Source organism: Bombus terrestris, chromosome 10 (genome assembly GCF_910591885.1).
Source record: "Bombus terrestris chromosome 10, iyBomTerr1.2, whole genome shotgun sequence".
In the NCBI taxonomy this organism is placed as follows: domain Eukaryota; kingdom Metazoa; phylum Arthropoda; class Insecta; order Hymenoptera; family Apidae; genus Bombus; species Bombus terrestris.
The window spans coordinates 11183858-11200810 of NC_063278.1; the positions used below are offsets into that span (position 1 = coordinate 11183858).

The 16953-nt window shown below is 29.4% G+C and overlaps 2 long non-coding RNA genes across 3 annotated transcripts; one reads left to right on the forward strand and one right to left on the reverse strand.

The window, feature by feature from the left end:
* The first annotated feature begins 12 nt into the window (after nucleotides 1-12).
* Nucleotides 13-5102, forward strand: LOC125385881. Its single transcript, XR_007225612.1, has 3 exons — nucleotides 13-151; nucleotides 489-1948; nucleotides 2576-5102. It is a non-coding gene; the product is annotated as an uncharacterized LOC125385881 (long non-coding RNA).
* LOC125385882 lies at nucleotides 5102-16080 on the reverse strand. Of its 2 annotated transcripts, XR_007225614.1 has the most exons (4): nucleotides 15904-16080; nucleotides 15006-15073; nucleotides 14653-14774; nucleotides 5102-5943 (listed from the first exon to the last, which is right to left on the reverse strand). It is a non-coding gene; the product is annotated as an uncharacterized LOC125385882 (long non-coding RNA). The 2 variants fall into 2 exon arrangements; XR_007225613.1 differs by lacking the exons at nucleotides 14653-14774; nucleotides 15006-15073; nucleotides 15904-16080 and adding exons at nucleotides 8647-8756; nucleotides 8951-9715.
* Nucleotides 16081-16953: the final 873 nt, after the last annotated feature.

Below are 16953 nucleotides of genomic sequence, written 5' to 3' on the forward strand. Positions count from 1 at the left end.
GAGAACGTAGTCAGCGGGCAGGCCTACCAACTCTCCGCTTGCTCTCTCGGCGGCCCCACCACGATTCACGATGCACACTTGGTAGCGATAGGTGTGCGCGATCTGTCTCGGGGAACCGGTGAAATCGTTTTGAAGAACGCCGATCTCCCAGGTTTGTCCTTTATATATGTATGATGAAATTACTAAACAACTGTGAAATTATGTTCCCCTGTTCTTGTATCTTTTTTCTATTAATCGACATATAATATATGATACATCCCAATTTTTACTTAATCAATGTGATCAATTAAACTATTATTTTTTATTTAACTCTCTACCTTATTGTATAAAATTATTTTACTTACCTTCGTAATTAATGGAACAGGGGAAAAAGAATTTAAGCAATAAGTTAGGTTTGCTTGATTTAGTAATTGTAAAAAATGATGGGAATAAGATTTAACGTGAGTGAAATGTAATATATGATGTATTAACTCAACCGATATTTATAGATAAAGGGAAAATAAAAGAAACATCGAATAATATCGAATTACAAATCCTCATCTTGGAATTTCAAATAACGGGAAAAGATAAGTATGAAGATCCTGCATATACATAGATGCAAGTAACGATTCACAATAATTCTGATCAATCCATTACCTGGAACACCTTTAATCATTCAGTTACTGTTAGCAACCCACGCTATTTGCAAGATTGAAATTGCGTAACCCTAAATCATAGTGATTATAACATTCTAACGGTACAATTACATTTGACATTAATGCTAGATATATAGATATATCTGTACACACCCTCCTATATATGAATTATTTAGGCCATGTATGTTCATAGCTACTTTATTAAAGAAGAACAGCTGAAGAAAACAATAGCTATTTGAACCTAATAAAATAAAATTTCTAAATAAATTTTCTGCACAAATACAAAAATGTACTCAAAAGCGCGTGCAACTAATGCATAACGAAATTCGATATCCATTTACATGTGTAGTATCAATCTTTTTAATTTTGCTAAAATTCATAATAAAATCTAAGAAAATAAAGTTAATTGCAGCAATGTAAAATGAACAAGCAACATTTTTGTAACTGTGAAATAACAAGTCTTCAAATGTGTGAGTGAATAAAATAGTAAAAATTTATATCTAATCTATTATACGCAATCCATTACCTGTAATTTCTTATATCAGCGAGTGAAACTTATAATATCGTAATTTACGCAGAATTTAGATATAGAAATAAATTCATTGTGTTAAAAAAAATTTCATGAAAGTAACAAATATAATGACCTATTAATATTAATTATTTATCATTTTATCTATTTTTGCTAAAGAAATCAGTAATATACTCTTAACTACGTAGAGTACAAAATATTTTATTCTAATTCAGTCATTACATTGTTTATTCTAATTATTAGTTACAGATGCAAAATATAACATTCCAAACAATCACCGAAATCGTAGCAGAACTTTAAGATACGATGAAAAAGAATAGTTTACGTCGCACAGTAATCATCCTAGCAGGATTCGCATCATCCACGGGCAAACTTCATAACATCCTACCCAAGATCGCACTAAAGATAAGCTGCTCGTGCATAAAACATAATTTGCAACGAATGAATCGTAACAGAACGATTTTACGACAAAAAATAGAAAAGACGTTAATTTTTCACACGATCCTCGGTAGTCTTGGTTAGCAATGACTGAGCATTCGAACTTAGGATATTCGATTATCGATTATCACTTATTCGTGTCTCCATCATCTCAAGCACTGGCACAGCAGAGAGAATTCTCCAAGGTGGCTTCTGGTCTATGACTTATTGTTAGTCATATCGACCGACACTCGTCGTATATTTTCTGACCCAGAAAGAGATTCTTACGAGCGGAGAAGCGGAGTCGAGAAACAAGTAGTGGATCGAGTCGACCTAAACGCCTAACACGTCTATTGCTTTACTGCCGGTAAGCATACGGTTATTACAAATCAACGATTAGGGCGTTATTGCAAGTCAAACATCGTTACGAAGTGAGGAATCACTAACGAATTGTTTTCACGTCCAATGTTTACTCTTATTTTTTATTATTATTATTGATACTGAAACGTAAAAGAAAAATCAAAATTTTCTAAAGTACTATCACCTGCACGCTGATATCAAATATCTTATCAATCAATGTTTGTTTAGTTTATTTATTTAATTTCCACGTTTATTTTCCAGTGCACACATGTGAAATGTATACATACATCCATTTCTTGAAGTATTTATATTTTAAATATTTAATATACATATATTTCATACATTTTATGTCAATACTATTTGATATTATATATATAAATATTTTTTTATTATTATATATTTACCTTTAAAATGTTATAATTTATTATCTTTATTACATAGAATAATGATACTGATAAAATATATCAGTATTATAAAAAAAAACAGTATAAAACGAGCTAACCATCTTTATTTGTTTTATACTGTTTACTATATTAGTAACACTTTTACTACTTTGGAAAAAACTTACAAATATCGTATAAATCGCGTATACATACATATATGTAGATGTCCTAATGTAAGATTTCTTTTATAGACAACTGAGGAAATTAAATATCTCATTACTGCACAACTTCAGAATTCCTATTATTTAAGATTCACAATTTACATTACAAACATTTGGTCATAATACAAATACTAATGCAAATACTAATATCGTTTTGCATTACAACCTTGGCATGTAAAGCAACCAGTAACACAGGTGCGAGCGTGATATAATATCATTTCCTTTAGCATCGCAACCTGCGTTTGACTCACGAGATAATCAATTATGGTTTCTGTTAAGAGAAAACGAATACAGCAAGTATATATTCACTGACATCTGCCTGTTAATTTAATTGACAGAGTATCGGAGGAAAAGGAGAAACAGAAGAAAAATATAGAAATATCTTTTCAAATTATACAACAGAATATTGTAATTCAAAGATTAAATTTTATAACTGTATTTATTTTTTATTCTAATTTTAGATAATACCTATTTATCAGAGTAAATATAGTAATGCAGTGTAGGTACACATAAACAATATCTAAAGAAGATATTCTTATTCTTCTTAAAAAAGCTCATAAAAAAATTACTTTTGTAAGCTGTTTAAGCGCGTAATGCGTGGAACAATCATACTTTTAGAAGGGTTAGTTATAATACTTACAATCCCATTAAATCTACATGCAACCGATTACACGATAATGAGCATGAGTTTGACAAAGTTAGGGGAACTAGCAATGATTATAGTTTACTATATTACATATCGGGTATAATTTATTGTAGCGTTTTGCTGTTTTCAAAATATTTCGGATTAACACTAATAACGTAGACTTTGCAAAGTATTTTTTCCATAACGAAGTTTTTTTTTTAAGAGAACATCTACTAAATTGTGTCTTTTAATCTAATAAACTACATAAATAAAATTTAAAATCAACCTACTTTTTCTATATCTTTTACTTTTACAGTTATCGATATATATGAAATGTACTAAGCATGATCTTAACTTCGTTCACAATTGCACATCGTTGAAAACAAACTGACCTTAAAAATATCATTTTTATTTAAAAGCGTGTTAAAAGAGAAACTACAATACAAATGTAAGTTTCTTCCGCTTTCTTATTTTCTTCTTTCACATGAAGTCGCTGGAACTTCTGGATACAGACATAGCTTGTACATTTTAGGCGACGTGTAATTGTGAAAGGTTCCTCCTGTGTTATAGCGTAATGAAATCGAAATAAAGAAATCGTTGTGAGCACACCTTTACACAGTGTCTTAGAGAGAGGAACCACTTAGGTAGAGCCATAGTAACTCTATAACATAAGCGTGCCAGTTGGTGGCAAATTTGCGGATGCGTGCAATTGGCATTGCCTATGCCCTGCGTATACCTATATGTTGGCAATGGCAAACCGGCTGTCCAATCGGCAGCTATGAAGCAGTTAACTTAATATAGGCGCACTCGGAATGTGTGCCATCGACGACCTCGAGGCCTTCCCTAGGTCAGTGCTAATTCTCCAGAACCGACCACCTCTTCCGAATTTCCGGTCAACCTTTAAGACATCGCCGACGTTGATCAGAAGCCACTATCTTATTATAACCGATCTGTCTATCTCTCTTTCTCTTTTTCTTTTCTATCTTTTCATCCTATCTCTTCAAAGTATGAGCAAGAATTTCTTCTCTAGTAATAACTATAATTGATTTCCTATCGATGAAATCCGTATTTCATAGTACTTTATTATTCATTCATATTTTTCTCTGATAAATAGAAGTGGTAACTAAAGTGTAATAGTACAGATCCAACGGTGATCGAAGAAATTTACTTTACACAGCGTAAATATAAATGATAACGCGGAATATAGTGATTCACTGATTCCTGAATTAAAGTTTTATCAATAGCTGTTTATACAATATACGGAAAATACTATGAAAAACGCTTGCTCTGTAAATATCAAATGAGTTTCAAAACTATTATACAAATATAGGTGTAAATTGTTACATACGTATAAAACTACATATATTCGTTTTTAGAAAGTCAATGAAAGTTTCCATATATTATTTGGAAATATGAAACATGCTACGATATATTAAATTATTATTATTTTATTATTATTTTTATTATTATTATTAATATTATTTTTCAAATAATTCAGTTCTCTGAAAATGTAGATGACGAAACATATATTATATGAAGATATGTACTTTTCTTTGCGAATAGCGTCTCTTAGAAATGTATCAGTCTCCAACGTATGAAAAGTCGCCTTGTCTGATTCCAAGAATATTTCGTATTTATCCACCTACCTACTCCCGATATCGATATTGCCAGGCAATCGAGAAAATTTGCAGCAACATATTTGCAGTACGAACGGTAACCAATAACGACGAATTGAAGAATGTAATTTCAATCAAAGAATTGAGGAGCTACTAATAAAATTTTAATGAAATCCTACAACAATTTCTATACAAATTCTTTCATTACTATGTAAAATTGTATATATATGTATGATGTTAAATTGGTACGAGAATCGTTTGTTTCCTTTTCTTTGATCGTAGGTGTTTCTTAGCCAAGTTGCGTGTTATAACATCAAGAGGGTCAATTTAGTTGAGACCCATGTTTTCTCAGTAAATAGAATAATTGGATTAAGTGCAGATTTTTGTACGTAAAATTCAAGCTAATGTAATGATTCAATAGAGGATTTATAATTCGTAGAAATACACAAATGATAACATGATACAATACTATTACGCTTATCGTAGATTGTTTTCATCCAATCATCGTTTAAGTAAGTATAATTTTATACACGCAAATGCTTACAACACAGTCATTTAATAAAATTCATGAATGAGATTCTCTTTGTTACGAAGCTTGCAATTCCCTATTTTATGTATGTGTATTATTATTTTTGCTCTATATATTTTTACTGAATATACGTGTCATAAAATTGTATCGAGTTATATCGTCGTTTTTGGCTTAGTGATTCATAAATCAATATGTATTTTGATATGTTCAAATACTTTACAGCGTTAACGAATCAAGGTGTGATAACAAAAATGAAGATAATATTTCAAGAATATTGCTAAAAGCTGCATTTATAAAAAATTTGGGACATTTGGGACATTATTCATATTATGATAATAATGTTTGAATAATTTATTTTCGAACGATGAAGATAATATAGAAATATCTCAATTTATTTGAAACTAACATTCACCTGACAAACCACGTTTTTAGATTATTACACAGCTTAGGCGAAGTCAAAATCAATTATCTTTTATTATTTTCCAATCGTACTACCGTACGTAACATAACGTATCGTACATAACGTACTACCAATACTTCCTTACTATTAGTCATTCTTGACATTCTTATTGAAATTCTATAATAATGAAGTCCCACAATTAATGATATCACTGTCCAATAAAGATATCTGTGAAAAGAATTTTTAAATAATTATATTATATAATAGAAGATAGTAATAATTTTTATGCATAATCATTTTTTATTTTTGATGTGTAATGATGTGCAGAAGTATTCGATATTCCTTCTAACTAGGTTTGACAACCTTCTGAATATATACATATGCAAACATAAATATGTATGTTGTAATAACTGCTTCCGCCTTTCTACCATAAGTCCAAAAAATTTTTAATTCAACATAAATTAAAATTTCTTTAATATTTACTATCGAGAAATATAAACGATTGTATTTATTACAGCATTCATATACTAATTAATTATGGCCAACTATATTAAAAATTGGTATCGTTTAGTAGTAAACAATTATTACTGTATTAAAAAATTATTACTGTGAATTCGTAAGTTTATATCATCGTCTACAGAATGTTTTTTAAATAAAATCTAAATTGTTACTTTCTGATACCTTCTAAATTAAAATTAAACTGCAAGCTTCTTCTCTTATAAAATTGCTTAATATTTAATCGCGAAGCACGGTGTAATCTAAACTTACTTACTTGTATACATCATCGTACTGATTGCGAGTATCATTTACGTCAAGATTAATGACAAAAACATTACCACATGTACACAAATCATTATTAATCTAAATTATCGTTGTGAATGCGAATCGACTTTTACATAATGCAGCGTTCAGTCAACAGAAATTATACTCTTCAATTACAGACACATATGCCATTTCGGTACGAAACATTCCTTAACAACAGATCTAATTACACGACTGGTCAATTAAAAGCAACCAGTGAAACCAAAGCAGCGAATCACGTCGGAGGTTGATACGTTAACTAAATTTTATTAATAGTGTATCTTGATCTTGTTGCCATGCTACGAATATAGGAAAGATTAGCGTGCCTTTTCCTATAGCATATTTCAAACCTCGAGCCGAGAGAAGACAAATCAAAGGGAAATCTAATCTATCGTCGAAATTGCATTAGTTGTCCGTGGCGGTTGTTATAGATATGTCTTGCGTAACACTGTATCGCAGACACTGTGAGTAAAAGAAACTTGGATAGAACTCTAATTGTAAGCTTTAAAAGGTACCGTAATAATAAAAAAAGGGAAACTGATAAACGGAAAATTAGTAAGGAATTAAGAGAGATAGAGAAAGCAATGTAAAAATAGAAGAATAAGATTCGTTAATGTTATACTTTTCATTATATTGTTATTTGAGTTTTTCGATGCTGTATCTACCTTGTGAAATAAATTTTTATAATATGTATACATATATGTATACATATTTATTATTACACATACAAAAATAAATATATGTATATATTTTGCATATTTCTATTGCACACATATTTTACTAATTATATACTTGTTTCTTGAATATTATTTTTATCGTATATTCTAATAATTATATATCTTACGTATTAAACTATTTTCTATTTTATGTAATTAGTTTAAATATCTTTATGCGAAACAAACTGATATACATATAGTTTTATATTTTAAGCTTTCATAAGATGACATATTTGTGATGTTTCGAATTTCAAACGTATCGATGACGACGTTTTGTGAACATTGCAAAATAAATTTTGAACGATTGAGGCCTGAAGCATCAGAAATCACAAGTATGTTATGTAATTATTTTATATGAAATTAATATAGAAGATAATTTTCAAAAGTAACAAAAATAATAGATTTCAGAAAATGACATACCATTAACTGGGAACAAGAACATGGCAATTTCCATCTTTTTATTATTTATATTACTTTCACTTCCGGATTTGTACTATTCATATAAATATTCGTTTAAATATCTGTACTTACAATTAGACTATATGAATTATTGTATTTAATATAAGAAACAATACTATTGACTTAACAACAATCTTCCGTGTATGCGTCATACAGGTAAGAGTATTTCACTTAGTATAAACATTTCAAGGATTTCGACTTTCTCCTTAAACATTTCGCGCGACATATTTTATCGTGTTGCTAACCGAAAATTTGTAAGTGTATCGCTTACTGCTTTTACTTGTATGAATGAAGACAGAATTATAATAATAATGCAATTGCAGTTTTCTACAATCAGAAAATTTAATATTAAAATAAACTATTTAGATAGATATATTTTACATGAAAGATGTTTATGACACCCTACCCCCTACAACCATGTATTTTATTCAGAAAAATTATAATAATACTATAAAAAAAAAAAATACGAAAAATGAATCTCTGTAAAAAATGTATCGCATTCTAAGAGTGTATGTCATAAAAATGAATAAAACATTGATAAACTAAAATTAAATAACAATCTAGAAAAGAGGAAAATGTATATTTTCTAAAAAACTCATAAATGTTCATTTTCATACGTTTTTACACATTTCCGTAAATTCGCTCACACATGTACATTCTAGAAGAAAAGAATTATAAAACTGCTCTTCATGAAATACTAATTATAAAGCTTCACGTAATAAAGCAAACACTAATTGATAAAAAAGATTTAATATCCCGTAAAAGAAAAAAGATAACTTTAATCTGTTTTTCCATAATACAAAAGAGACATAGAAGATACAATGGTACAATGATACAATAATTCAAAGTGTTCACAAGTATGGCAGTATAGATATTTTTTAGAACTTTTTATTATACGGCCATGATTATTTTGATTTAATGAATTCTCCAAAAAAAGAAATAAATTATTACTTACTTCTATTGGATGTCGCGACGTGATTAAGGTGCAGAACAAAATACAGTTAAATGGTGCAAAAGCCTTCGAAGCTCCTTCTAACACACCCGAAGATGGTACCATTATTTGACCTGAGCCCGAAATTTTAAACAATCAATCAGTACCGTGCTGGCCACCTTATAATATATTATGAGGAAACGAGTAATTTAATTCTGAAGAAGAAATTTCTTTTGGATATACTTTATACATTGATTTTAATATCAAATTACAATTAAATAAGATAAACAGATAAACAAATCCAGAATCTGAAGTTGTGAGCTTTTACATGTTTTATCACTTGGTTGCTGACAATTCCAATAATTGATGTCGTAACGTCTACTTAGATACTTGGAAGTATGTGCCGTCTGATAAAATGGTCCACGCGAAGGTATTACGTTACGCCCACGTAATAAACGGCGTTAACGCGAGAATGTTAAGAGCTAATGGACCAACTTCCCGGACACGACGAGTTTCAACGGCCGCGGCCGTAGCGAATCCTCTGGCAATGACATTGCCGTCTGTCACGTCGTCGACGCCGAACAATTCCTAGTTATCATCTTACTGTGTTAACTATTTATATCATTGAAACTATAATATTTCCTTGCACTCTTATTTGTCAGCAATGAAAACAATATTTTTCTGTTGCAAGAGTAAATACATTTCGTTCTACCTTATTCCTAGCAGGCAATTTATATATCTCAATTTTTACTGCCTACATGTATATTTAACTGTGATGGGCATAACTGATTTTATCAAGAGATAATGAACTACAAATGTTCTACTCAAAAAATGTGCTTTAATTATAACTTTAACCACCAGGTTAATTACAGCGCAAGTTTCAGTGAAAAATATTTTCAAACAATTTTAATCGAAATTAAAATACAAATCTCCCAAAACAGCAACATAAAGCATTTTTTGATATCACATAAATATTTTTTAATAACACTGTTTTTTAGGAAAGTTAAGTTCCCGTTAAACTATTATAAATAAGGTGTACTTTGTTAACTTGGAACTACAATTCCTTCCACGATTATGATTCAATGACGTAAAATAAAGGGTATGTATATGACATAACACTATAACTAGCAATCATTTTCCTCACAAATTTAAACACGCCCATTACTTACAATTTTACTATCACTTACCTTATTTATTCATAAACTAGAAAATAGTTTTCTAAGGACTTTTGAATGATTTTCACTAAATTTCGAGATTGTATGTCTTAAAAAATATATGAACAACAGTGTAATAGGTCAAAAGTACCCTTAATATGACTTTACCTGGTGATACCGTTCGATAACTCATCAAAAGAAAACATACACTAATTTTCAAGCTTCTACTTCGATCGGAAAGCTATAATTACAGAATAAATTCTGTCGGTCAAAGATTGTCGGTTTTTACCTTACTTTGCCTATTTAATGGTACGCAAAAATATTGAAAAAATTCGGGAACATCGTAGGGGCCAAAGTATACGAATTCCAAGTATGCGAAATAAAAAACTCTAAAAATGTTGGAAAATACAGATTTCGCATTGAAGTTTTAGAACGATCATCTTTTTATTTCTACAATAACGATATATTAATAGGATTATTATCCTCAAGCTTCTTCGAAATTTTTGATAGGATGCGTCGTAATTAAAAAGATAAAAAATTGGCTTCCACGAAGTGTTTCGAGCAAAAACGTGACCAATATTTTCGATTTTTGCATTTTTTTTTTTTTGTCTATATACTTGAATACATTACATGATTTTTAACATTCTTGCATTCGAAAGGATATTTATATGAATGAAAGAAATCAAGCTGGCTTAATCAATCGAAAATGCATCCACTTGACGTTGTATGTAGGAAAGTACATTAGTTGAGATATCCGACTGCGGAACCGCTATGAATTTTTTCCCCGTAGATTCGATGCAAAGCATCCCAATAAATCTCTTAGGAAATATGTATCTATATTTAACACGATGAGTCATGACCTTAGTCGATAAGAACATTTCCATTCTTCTGTGTATTGAATCGCAAAATATTCTACAATAAACCGTCGTACGAATTGAATTATTTAATCTATTCATGAAACATAGAGCGAAAAGGTATTAAATTTGTTTCTTGACTTTCTCGTGCATCGTGACATTTCGTCATACAATAATTGATATTAAACGTATATTGAATGTAATTTGATTCTCCACACGTAACTTTAAATGTATAGAATTACATTACAAATGTACAACATCGTAAGGTCTTTTGATTCCAGGAATCAAATATCTGAGAATTCGTTAAACAATTAGAATAGCATATAATGCATAAAATTAAAAGCATATAGTTAAGATTGTCGTATTTGTTGTAATGAATAATACAGAATGTCCACTTAAATCGAACATCTAAATAAGAAATAGACCGTGGATGATTATGTATCTATAAAATATTTATAAACACATATATGTATAGAATGCTACATGAAATATTCAAATATATATAGTATATCGAAAATGAAATAACCATTATAATATTTATTTAATAAAACAAGCTTTTGATTCAGTTCCATTTTTCGAGTTGTGTATATTCATAAAGCTAGATACATAAACATCCGTCATCTAATGAGAGAAAACGAATTGTAAGAGGGATTTAAATGGTTTCAAAGGATATATTTGATAGTAGTAAAAAAAGTGCCCAAAGTCGTCTTAAAGGTTACTCCAAAGTTATCGACACTTTTTTACATATTAATATTTACTTTGTTTAACAAATGCTTTGTTCTCTAAATTTTGTTGTATTACAATGTTCTCAGATGACTGTGATACGAACAGTGTAACAATATAATTCAAATATTTGGAAAAATGATGATATTAGATTGAAAAATTGCGTGGAAGTTTACTGATGACAAAATATATCATTATAGTGAAGAAGGAAAAATAAGTATCTATATATCAAGTGTATTATAACTAAAGGTATTGTGTGTGTCCACAAGATACTCTCAGAACTCTAAACAATGAAAACAGAAGACAAGTATGAGAAAAGGTTTAATGTTGGAACTTAATTATGTGTACAGACAAGAATTTTAATATTATAATACGGGAAAAAACGTTTTTATTTATTAAAATCATTATTAAAATAATATAAACAATAAGTAGACCAAAACATTGATGAAAGCCATCCCAAATCATCAGAAATAATACAGTCTTTAAAGAGCAATACAAGTGGTACGAAACAGAGATGTGGTTGCGAAGAAGAGATAATCTTCCACGAATGGTAAATGAATCATGTCACCAATTAATATAGTATGATCAGTAAAATGTATCGTCGTATCTTGTTTTTTCTTGCTATTCTTTGCACTTAATCGTTCTTTCAATGGAATAAACACAAAAATTTTACTGCAATCGCCAATCAGTTAACTTTATATATTTAGAAGATTAAAAAAACTATAAAAAATTTCTTTGAATATTTTTTTCTTCATGTTTCATATATTTTATTTACATATTTACTTCAAATGCAAGACATTCACGTGACATATGTAAATTATTTATAGCAGGTATTCTCCATTTAATCATTAACCTAAACTAAATCAAGCCGAAATTAGTCGGTTAAAACGATTACATATTTACTCCTCGATACGTTTACCGATCAAGTTAATTTAAATTAACGTTGTGCTGTAATAATATAGAGTTATAGGATATATTGTTTATCGTATACGATTACAGGAAATGTATGTTGGCCTACTTTGTAGCGATATTCAGGGAGAAGCAGGGTTTGAAAAGAATCTATAATGACAGTTGAATTGAAATTGATCTGACGTTAAACGGAACCCTTGGTGAAACTTGTCACGTTAGATTAAGCTTTAAAATTATGGATATTGTTAACTAACGAGAACATTAGCTTCAGCGATACCCGCGCTGGAAACGATGATTTGCGAATAAACATTCTAACATATCCATCCGTAAAAAATACAAGCAGTATTATACAGTTCTATTGTAAAGTGATCCACCGTATCTGTGACCACTGTCTGAGGCCAGGTGTTTGTAAGTAATCCATTCCCAGACAAAAGTGCAAAATTCAACCATTCAACCACTCGAAAGACACAAATTGAAATTGATCCTCGATTAGTCACGATATTTATTATTTTGGTTAACATGAATTTGTTACCAATGATACAAACGCTATTTTAAGAAACGCTGTAGTTTAGCACTTTTTTCATCAAATACGCGTGTTCCACTGCAAGCCTAAATATAAATTGCGTTATCTGATAAGAATCCTCGCGATATCATATACAAACTAGATAAAAATCTTTTCCTACTTGCCGCTCATATGACGAAAGAATACCAAGGATAATGATATTTTATCGAAAAGTTAACTTCAAGACTAACTCATTTCAACGTACTGTACAATGCAATGTAATATGTATTAAAACTATTTTTAATTTGCCTTCCTTATGTTGAATTCAAATACTTGTTAATGCTTTAACATCAAAAATTTAGATCGTTATAAAAATACTTATGTCAAAATAACAACATTCTACTGAATATAAAGAATATTAATAATATTAATACAGATTAAATATCAATGAGGAATCTATGATATTAATTTCATTAACCTTATCGAAATCAAAGCATAAATAAGATACGGATGTATAGTGGTAGATAGGTGTGCATAAGGTGTTTGAGACCCATATGGGACTTTGTGTCATATGTTCTGAAATACCGATCGTGCAAAAAGTCAGAAGTGTTGTTATGTCATTGACTAAGGATTGGATAGACGTAACATTAAATGGGACTTTGTGTCTCACGTTCTGGAATACCGACTTCGAACAAGATCGGGATGTTTCTTGCGCCCTCTGAAATTTGCTGCGAGGAGCACAGAAATTATTTACATTCAATTCAATTTTCAGCTGCAGTTTAATTTTAACTCAAACGAAAACGAAACCACTAACTACGAAAATATCTTCTTCTGTTAAAAGTATAAACGCACGGGTGGTATCTAATTATATTTTTAATGATTCTTAAAGAAAATTACGACATTAGCTATGGATGGAATTAAAATTAAATTTTATTACAAAATTGTGAAGAATACAATTACAATACGAATACTTCTACATTCATGCTAGCACATAATTAAATGTAGAATTTAATATATTGTAGGCTAAACTTCAAGAAATATAATGCTAACTTTTGAAATGTTTATGGATAATATCTTATACCACCATATTAGTGTGATATTGAGCATGATGACATACTGTTGGTGAAATACATCAGATGATCTAGGAGTTGGAGCGTGCTTCCACAGTTCAGTGGAAAAAGATTGGGCATGATATAGGCACAACACTATTTTAGAAAATGCGAACGTTCATCAACGCAACTCTAACTAGAAAACTGATTAAAACAATCGCAGTGGAAGGACGCAACATTAATTCTTAAAATAAAAATAAAATTACTATCCATATACGAAGAAAAAGCTAATTCAAATATTGTACTACTAAAAACCGCAATACTATGAAATTAATAAAACGTTAGCGTTTCTAAAACTAAAAGAAGCAAGAGAAACTTCAACATGTATTAATTCTCTACAAAATTCTGACAATTCATAAACAAAGTTGCTAAAGACAATCGCGATGTCATAATTCGCAACACTAAAATATATACGAAAATCATTTTTTCGTAGCACTAAGATATCATTTTATCAGAACTCTAATTCAAGCTGTAATTAATTTCTCGCAACACTAATAAAAAGACCGTAACTTGCCCAATGTAATGGGAGGACGACATATAGTATATCGGCAAAAAAAAAAAAAAAAGAATACTACAACTACAAATACTAAAAGCAAGGATAATGGCAAAGTAGTAACGAGAATGACTTCCTATTCTCTGGATGGTCCAAAAGATAGAAAGCCATTAGTAGTTGCCCTTTTCTATGGCAAATTTGCCGGGCCAGTTACCCGTATCGATTTGGACCTTTCATCCTATGACATGGTTGAGTAACCAGAGGAACAAAAATACATGTGACTCACAATTAAATGCGAAGAGCGTTGTCAATGATATTGTTGTGCTTCAAGGGAAAATACCATCAAGCCATCATCAAACCGAAATCATCGATAGATCATCAATAGAAGAAGTGAAGACTGGAAGAGACCTAATAAAGCATAAAATATAATTATTCTCAATAACAGTACTAATTATTTTGAAAGTTTGAAATAATAAAAGGCTGATCTCCACTAAATAGAAAATTTTAATAATAATATTCAATTCAAGAATGAAGGTTTACACTTATCAAATTTTCAACCAGATTCTACTTTTTAATTAATAATAATTATTGTAAAACACAAGGAATAGAATTAAATGAAGTACAATATAAGATACTCACATTTTTTACTTTTAAAGCACCATTAGGTCCTTTCCGATCCTCGAAAAAGAAAGGAAAGAGTGACATTCCTTTAACAAAAATTGAATGATTATAATTTGTTCTCAGAAATTGTTCGAAGAATTTGAGATAATAAAATATGAAATTCTACGAAAACTTAGAACTTTAATAGCAAGAAAATTCTGATTGCAATAAATTCTAATTTCTATAAAAATTGGAATTCTAATATATAAATTTAAAACCAGGCTTTATTTTTTAATGAATAGATAATAATTACAGCAAAATATGTATAAGAATATGCAAATATTCTTACATGCTTAAAACAGAAGTCTTAATTCATTTCAACGACGAGTACATTTCTTTTATTCTAGTACGAAAAGCGATAAATCGTAATAAATTGTATGAGATTACGAATATAGTTAATCAAATTAAGATCGTCACTATTTTGAAGCAATACTTTGGTGTCATATATTAAATTTTCCATATTTATGACGAACTCTCTACAGTTGCTTCCTTTTCTTAATATGACGCCGCGCTAAATGATGTAATTTCAAATTTTAATCTTAAAATTTACTATCAGGGTGCACTTGGTTCAAGAACGTATCATGTTCTATTAGTACCCGGATATTGTGTGATTTTTTTTACATTTATTTCGATATTCGTCTGTTTACATGGAAATACGATAAATCACTATAAATTATGTTAACACATTGCGGATTAATCGTTTTTCTTACTCAGGATACAAATAAACTGCTCTTTTCTAAAAGACAACGATGAAAATATGAAAATTTTCGTGATCGAGCTCAAACATCGGAATAAACACAAGAATTCTCACAAATATAATTCGTCCTTAATATGTTAATAACTGTGAATACAAAACGATTTAAATTAAGTTTCTCACCGTTTTGAAGTAATGACATGTCGATGTGTATTAAATTTTTCACACTTATAACAAACTCTGCGGTTGCTTCCACCTTTCAATATGACACCGCGCGAAATGATGTAATTTCAATTTTTAATTCCTATTTCTGCCACCAGAGCGCAGATGATTCAGGTACGTATTATATTATTATCAGTTATTTAATAAATAAATTAATTTAAGTCATTTTAATAGTATATATGGCTGTTATGAACAGAAAAGGTGAATTTACTTGTGTTGATTTTATTAACTTTGGCGGTTAGATGTAATATGATTCCATTAACCGCTCTAAATCATAGATGGCATAACAAAACCTGTAATTTTTGCACGATCGATATTTCAGAACACACAAAATTCCATGATGCTGTCAAATTTATTCTGTCCTTGATCTATTATTACATTTGTTACTGATACATACATAATATAAACAAGAGGGTATTTAAGTAGTAAAATAATTTTATGCTTCTATCATATCTTATCCAATTAATTTTGTGAAGTTGTATTTCTCGTACTTATCTAATAATGTACAAGAATGCATAATAAAAATGTTTACTATATAATGAAACAATCATTCTTCGTTAAATTATTGCACTACTTAAATGTTAATTTTCATGTTTAAAATTGTCATTTAACATAGTTAGTATTATGTACATACATTTTATTGTTTGTACATATATTTTTAAAAAATTAAAATCTCATTTAATTTCTTCTATGACTTTTTAGTTTTCTGATGTAAACATTTAATTATAAGAGATATTATTTTTACACTGTTATCGAAATAAATACATAATAAAATATAATGTTTAATAGAAGATTGTCTAATAAAAATGATTAAATTAGTGTTTAATTAACGAAAATTCAATAAGATTAGCTGTTATAATTTCTCAATTATTCTGCACATCTTTATAATTACACATTTTAAAGAAAGGACCTAGATGTCTTCTAAAAAGTTTCAATATTAACTTCGCTAGATGGCACGACGACAATCACCTGTTACCTGACTTTTACCTGAACAACTTTAACATCAGGGAC